Genomic DNA, 7,500 nt, shown 5'->3' with positions numbered 1-7,500 from the left:
AAATCCAGGGTTTCGCGCCCAGGGTAACCTAATTTTCATTTTTTTTCAAAGTTTTTCGACCGAGGGAGGGGAAGGGAAGCGGTAGAGGGTCAACCGCCTCTGCATTTTCTCCCCCTTCCCCGGTCGGGAAGAAAGTCAACACTTAGAAAATTTTCGACACTTAGAAAAAAGTCGACACTTTGAAAATTTTCGACACTTTGAAAAAAGTCGACACTTTGAAAAAAGTCGACACTTGGAAAAAAGTCGACACTTTGAAAATTTTCGACACTTTGAAAATTTTCGACACTTTGAAAATTTTCCGCACTCGGACGGAACCGGAGCTCCGGGGGGGGGGGGGGGGACCGGCGCGAAACGCCGCGGTTTGACTCTCTCTCCGGGCCCTTCCTCCGGAGAGAAGGCCCTCAAATTGCGGTTAAAATCATCCGGGGGGAGACGCACCGTCGGCGGACTGAGCTGTCCCAACTCCCCCTGTCACCCTCCGCCTGGTTACTGTGGAGCTGGGGGTGTTAAAACGCGGTAAAAATCATCCGGGGAGACGCACCATGAGCGGACTGAGCTGTCCCAACTCCCCCTGTCACCCTCCGCCTGGTTACTGTGGAGCTGGGGGTGTTAAAACGCGGTAAAAATCATCCGGGGGAGACGCACCATGAGCGGACTGAGCTGTCCCAACTCCCCCTGTCACCCTCCGCCTGGTTATTGTGGAGCTAGGGGTGTTAAAACGCGGTAAAAATCATCCGGGGGAGACGCACCATGAGCGGACTGAGCTGTCCCAACTCCCCCTGTCACCCTCCGCCTGGTTAATGTGGAGCTAAGGGGTGTTAAAACGCGGTGAAAATCATCCGGGGGAGACGCACCATGAGCGGACTGAGCTGCCCCAACTCCCCCTGTCATCCTCCGCCTGGTTACTGTGGAGCTGGGGGTGTTAAAACGCGGTAAAAATCATCCGGGGGAGACGCACCATGAGCGGACTGAGCTGCCCCAACTCCCCCTGTCATCCTCCGCCTGGTTAATGTGGAGCTAAGGGGTGTTAAAACGCGGTGAAAATCATCCGGGGGAGACGCACCATGAGCGGACTGAGCTGTCCAAACTCCCCCTGTCATCCTCCGCCTGGTTAATGTGGCGCTAAGGGGTGTTAAAACGCGGTAAAAATCATCCGGGGGAGACGCACCATGAGCGGACTGAGCTGTCCCAACTCCCCCTGTCATCCTCCGCCTGGTTAATGTGGCGCTAAGGGGTGTTAAAACGCGGTAAAAATCATCCGGGGGAGACGCACCATGAGCGGACTGAGCTGCCCCAACTCCCCCTGTCATCCTCCATCTTGTTAATGTGGAGCTAAGGGGTGTTAAAACGCGGTAAAAATCATCCGGGGGAGACGCACCATGAGCGGACTGAGCTGTCCCAACTCCCCCTGTCATCCTCCGCCTGGTTAATGTGGCGCTAAGGGGTGTTAAAACGCGGTAAAAATCATCCGGGGGAGACGCACCATGAGCGGACTGAGCTGTCCCAACTCCCCCTGTCATCCTCCGCCTGGTTAATGTGGCGCTAAGGGGTGTTAAAACGCGGTAAAAATCATCCGGGGGAGACGCACCATGAGCGGACTGAGCTGCCCCAACTCCCCCTGTCATCCTCCATCTTGTTAATGTGGAGCTAAGGGGTGTTAAAACGCGGTAAAAATCATCCGGGGGAGACGCACCATGAGCGGACTGAGCTGTCCCAACTCCCCCTGTCACCCTCCGCCTGGTTATTGTGGAGCTAGGGGTGTTAAAACGCGGTAAAAATCATCCGGGGGAGACGCACCATGAGCGGACTGAGCTGTCCCAACTCCCCCTGTCACCCTCCGCCTGGTTAATGTGGAGCTAAGGGGTGTTAAAACGCGGTGAAAATCATCCGGGGGAGACGCACCATGAGCGGACTGAGCTGCCCCAACTCCCCCTGTCATCCTCCGCCTGGTTACTGTGGAGCTGGGGGTGTTAAAACGCGGTAAAAATCATCCGGGGGAGACGCACCATGAGCGGACTGAGCTGCCCCAACTCCCCCTGTCATCCTCCGCCTGGTTAATGTGGAGCTAAGGGGTGTTAAAACGCGGTGAAAATCATCCGGGGGAGACGCACCATGAGCGGACTGAGCTGTCCAAACTCCCCCTGTCATCCTCCGCCTGGTTAATGTGGCGCTAAGGGGTGTTAAAACGCGGTAAAAATCATCCGGGGGAGACGCACCATGAGCGGACTGAGCTGTCCCAACTCCCCCTGTCATCCTCCGCCTGGTTAATGTGGCGCTAAGGGGTGTTAAAACGCGGTAAAAATCATCCGGGGGAGACGCACCATGAGCGGACTGAGCTGCCCCAACTCCCCCTGTCATCCTCCATCTTGTTAATGTGGAGCTAAGGGGTGTTAAAACGCGGTAAAAATCATCCGGGGGAGACGCACCATGAGCGGACTGAGCTGTCCCAACTCCCCCTGTCATCCTCCGCCTGGTTAATGTGGCGCTAAGGGGTGTTAAAACGCGGTAAAAATCATCCGGGGGAGACGCACCATGAGCGGACTGAGCTGTCCCAACTCCCCCTGTCATCCTCCGCCTGGTTAATGTGGCGCTAAGGGGTGTTAAAACGCGGTAAAAATCATCCGGGGGAGACGCACCATGAGCGGACTGAGCTGCCCCAACTCCCCCTGTCATCCTCCATCTTGTTAATGTGGAGCTAAGGGGTGTTAAAACGCGGTAAAAATCATCCGGGGGAGACGCACCATGAGCGGACTGAGCTGTCCCAACTCCCCCTGTCACCCTCCGCCTGGTTATTGTGGAGCTAGGGGTGTTAAAACGCGGTAAAAATCATCCGGGGGAGACGCACCATGAGCGGACTGAGCTGTCCCAACTCCCCCTGTCACCCTCCGCCTGGTTAATGTGGAGCTAAGGGGTGTTAAAACGCGGTGAAAATCATCCGGGGGAGACGCACCATGAGCGGACTGAGCTGCCCCAACTCCCCCTGTCATCCTCCGCCTGGTTACTGTGGAGCTGGGGGTGTTAAAACACGGTAAAAATCATCCGGGGGAGACGCACCATGAGCGGACTGAGCTGCCCCAACTCCCCCTGTCATCCTCCGCCTGGTTAATGTGGAGCTAAGGGGTGTTAAAACGCGGTGAAAATCATCCGGGGGAGACGCACCATGAGCGGACTGAGCTGTCCAAACTCCCCCTGTCATCCTCCGCCTGGTTAATGTGGAGCTGGGGGTGTTAAAACGCGGTAAAAATCATCCGGGGGAGACGCACCATGAGCATATTGAGCTCTGCCATCTGCCCCTATGTCCCTGCTCCTGGTAACCCCTGAAGAAATAGCCAAAAATTGTTTTAAATGAATCCGGGGAAGACGCACTGTGAGGGGACCGAGTTCTGCCAGCACTCCCTGTCATATTTCGCCTGGTTAATGTGGAGGAAAATGGCGTTAAAATGCGGTTAAAATCATCCGTGTGAGAGGCTCCATGGGTGGGTTGAGCTCTGCCTGCTCCCCCTGTCATGCTCCACCTGGTTACTGTGGTCAAAAAGGGCGTTAAAACGCGGTTAAATTCATCCGTGTGAGAGGCTCCATGGGCGGGTTGAGCTCTGCCTGCTCCCCCTGTCATGCCCCACCTGGTTACTGTAGTCAAAAAGGGCGTTAAAACGCGGTTAAACTCATACGTGTGAGAGGCTCCATGGGCGGGTTGAGCTCTGCCTGCTCCCCCTGTCATGCTCCACCTGGTTACTGTGGCGAAAAAGGGCGTTAAAATGCGGTTAAAATCATCCGTGTGAGAGGCCCTATGTGCGGGTTGAGCTGTGCCTGCTCTCCCTGTCATGCTCCATCTGGTTACTGTGGCCCAAAAGGGCGTTAAAACGCGGTTAAAATCATCCGTGTGAGAGGCCCTATGTGCGGGTTGAGCTGTGCCTGCTCTCCCTGTCATGCTCCATCTGGTTACTGTGGCCCAAAAGGGCGTCAAAACGCGGTTAAAATCATCCGTGTGAGAGGCTCCATGGGCGGGTTGAGCTGTGCCTGCTCTCCCTGTCATCCTCCGCCAGCTAACCATGGAGGTAATCACCGACACGTTGCGGTTAAATTCATCCAGAGGAGAAGCCCCATGAGCGGATGGAGCTCTGACGCTCTCCGCCGTCTTTCTCTGGAGGCCCATGTTTTCAAAAACTGGGTTTCTCAAATCGTGCGGATGGTAGCTGCGAAAACCACCCCAAAGTGACGCTCACCGGAGAAGGGGAAAAAGTGCGCAAGCGGTTGACCCTTTACCGCCCGTCACCTCCCCCGGTCGAAATACTTAGAAAAAATCCAGAATTTTTCGCCCCTGGTAACCTAAGTTTTTTTTCTAAGTTTTTCGACCGGAGGAGGGGAAATGCAGAAGCGGTTGACCTTCTCCCGCTTCTGCAAATGCCTTCTCCGGTCGAAAAACTTTAACTTTTTAACACTTTGAAAAAGGCTCCAGGGCCCTAATCCGCCACTCTTATCCCCAGCTAGAGGCTCTGTTGCTGGGCAATGGCCCCCAGGGCTGCAGGCCTCCCTTCTCTGCCCCAGAAACATGCACTGACACTGGGTTAAAAGCCTCCAGCACCCTCACACCCCCTCGTTAGGCCCAGCTTGTGGCTCTGTTGCCGGGCAACGGCCTCCAGGGCTGCAGGCCTCACCTCTGTGCCCCACTCTCAAGCACTGAAGCTGGGTTAACAAGCTCCAGCACACTCACACTCCCTCGTTAGGCCCAGCTTGTGGCTCTGTTGCCGGGCAACGGCCTCCAGGGCTGCAGGCCTCACCTCTGTGCCCCACTCTCAAGCACTGAAGCTGGGTTAACAAGCTCCAGCACACTCACACTCCCTCGTTAGGCCCAGCTTGTGGCTCTGTTGCCGGGCAACGGCCTCCAGGGCTGCAGGCCTCACCTCTGTGCCCCACTCTCAAGCACTGAAGCTGGGTTAACAAGCTCCAGCACACTCACACTCCCTCGTTAGGCCCAGCTTGTGGCTCTGTTGCCGGGCAACGGCCTCCAGGGTGAAATGCATCCCCTGCATGCCCCACTCTCATGCACTGAAGCTGGGTTAACAAGCTCCAGCGCCATCACACTCCCTCCCTAGGCCCAGAAAGTGGCTCTCACTCTGGCCTTTGACCTCCAGGGTTATAACCCTTCACTCTGTGGCCCAGTTACATGCACTGACACTGGGTTAACAGGCTCCAGCACCCTCCCACACCCCCCAAAGGCCCAGTAAGTGGCTCTAAGTCTGGCCTGTGACCTCCAGGGTTATAGGCCTTCACTCTATGCCCCAGTTACATGCACTGACCCTGGCTAAACATGTTCCAGCACCCTCCCACACCCCCCAAAGGCCCAGTAAGTGGCTCTGAGTCTGGCCTATGACCTCCAGGGTTATAAGCCTTCACTATATGCCCCAGTTACATGCACTGACCCTGGGTAAACATGTCCCAGCACCCTCCCACACCCCCCAAAGGCCCAGTAAGTGGCTCTCACTCTGGCCTCTGACCTCCAGGGCTGCAGGCCTCACCTCTGTGGCCCAGTTACATGCACTGACCCTGGGTAAACATGTCCCAGCACCCTCCCACACCCCCCAAAGGCCCAGCAAGTGGCTCTCACTCTGGCCTCTGACCTCCAGGGTTATAACCCTTCACTCTGTGGCCCAGTTACATGCACTGACCCTGGGTAAACATGTCCCAGCACCCTCCCACACCCCCCAAAGGCCCAGTAAGTGGCTCTAAGTCTGGCCTGTGACCTCCAGGGTTATAGGCCTTCACTCTATGCCCCAGTTACATGCACTGACCCTGGGTAAACATGTCCCAGCACCCTCCCACACCCCCTTAATGCCCAGTAAGTGGCTCTCACACTGGCCTTTGACCTCCAGGGCTGAAGGCCTCCCCTCTGTACCCCAGAAACATGCACTGACACTGGGTTAACAGGCTCCAGCCCCCTCCCACACCCCCTTAAGGCCCAGCAAGTGGCTCTAAGTCTGGCCTATGACCCCCAGGGTTATAACCCTTCACTCTGAGGCCCAATAACATGCACTGACACTGGGTTAACAGGCTCCAGCAACCTCCCACACCCCATTAAGGACCAGAAAGTGGCTCTAAGTCTGGCCTATGACCCCCAGGGTTAAAAGCCTTCACTCTATGCCCCAGTTACATGCACTGACCCTGGGTAAACATGTCCCAGCACCCTCCCACCCCCCAAAGGCCCAGTAAGTGGCTCTAAGCCTGGCCGTTGACCTCCAGGGTTATAAGCCTTCACTCTGTGGCCCAGTTACATGCACTGACCCTGGGTTAAAAGGCTCCAGCACACTCCCACTCCCTCTTAATGCCCAGCAAGTGGCTCTAAGTCTGGCCTATGACCTCCAGGGTTAAAAGCCTTCACTATGTGGCCCAATAACATGCACTGACACTGGGTTAACAGGCTCCAGCACACTCCCACACCCCCTTAATGCCCAGCAAGTGGCTCTAAGTCTGGCCTATGACCTCCAGGGTTAAAAGCCTTCACTCTATGCCCCAGTTACATGCACTGACCCTGGGTAAACATGTCCCACCACCCTCCCACACCCCCCAAAGGCCCAGCAAGTGGCTCTCACTCTGGCCTCTGACCTCCAGGGTTATAAGCCTTCACTATATGCCCCAGTTACTTGCACTGACCCTGGGTAAACATGTCCCAGCACCCTCCCACACCCCCCAAAGGCCCAGTAAGTGGCTCTAAGCCTGGCCGTTGACCTCCAGGGTTATAACCCTTCACTCTGTGGCCCAGTTACATGCACTGACACTGGGTTAACAGGCTCCAGCACCCTCCCACACCCCCCAAAGGCCCAGTAAGTGGCTCTAAGCCTGGCCATTGACCTCCAGCGCTACAGGCCTCCACTCTGTGCCCCTGCCCGAGGCTGGAAGTCTGGCTGAGAACCTCCAGGCCCGCCAGCCTTCCACACCCCTCACCCCAACCCTCCAGGCCCGCCAGCCTCCCACAACCCCAACCCCTACCCTCCAGGAACCCTGCGCACCAGGCGAACCTGTGTACCCGAACTTAAGCACCCCCCCTCGGACTAAACCCCTCCATCCACCCCGGCCAGAGTTTCGTGCCCCTGGTAACCCAATTAAAACTTTGTACCCCTGGTAACCTATCTAAACCTCCGTGCCCTTGGTAACCTAAAGTTTCTCCAATACTTTAACTTTTTTTTGTAACCTTGCCTACCTTAAGAGAGTCAAAGGTACTCCCTCGTTTTGCCGCGCCCTTGGTAACCTATCTTACTTTTTTTTTTCTAAGTGTCTCAATACTTTGAAATTTTTTAAAAAGATTTTTCATGCCCCTGGTAGTCTCCAAGACTACCGGAGAGAGGGGGGGAGGTCGGACCGGGGCTGAGCCCGCGCTCAGGCCTCACGGTCGGCCTCCCTCCCTGCCCACACACCCCTGGTGGATGTGTGGACTTTGCCGTTTTTTTTCTAAGTGTCTCAATACTTTGAAATTTTTTAAAAAGATTTTTCATGCCCCTGGTAGTC

This window comes from Etheostoma spectabile, unplaced genomic scaffold, assembly GCF_008692095.1.
Source record: "Etheostoma spectabile isolate EspeVRDwgs_2016 unplaced genomic scaffold, UIUC_Espe_1.0 scaffold00006620, whole genome shotgun sequence".
NCBI classification, from domain to species: Eukaryota; Metazoa; Chordata; class Actinopteri; order Perciformes; family Percidae; genus Etheostoma; species Etheostoma spectabile.
The sequence above is the reverse complement of the archived record's forward strand: the minus strand, read 5'-3'. Positions refer to the sequence as shown.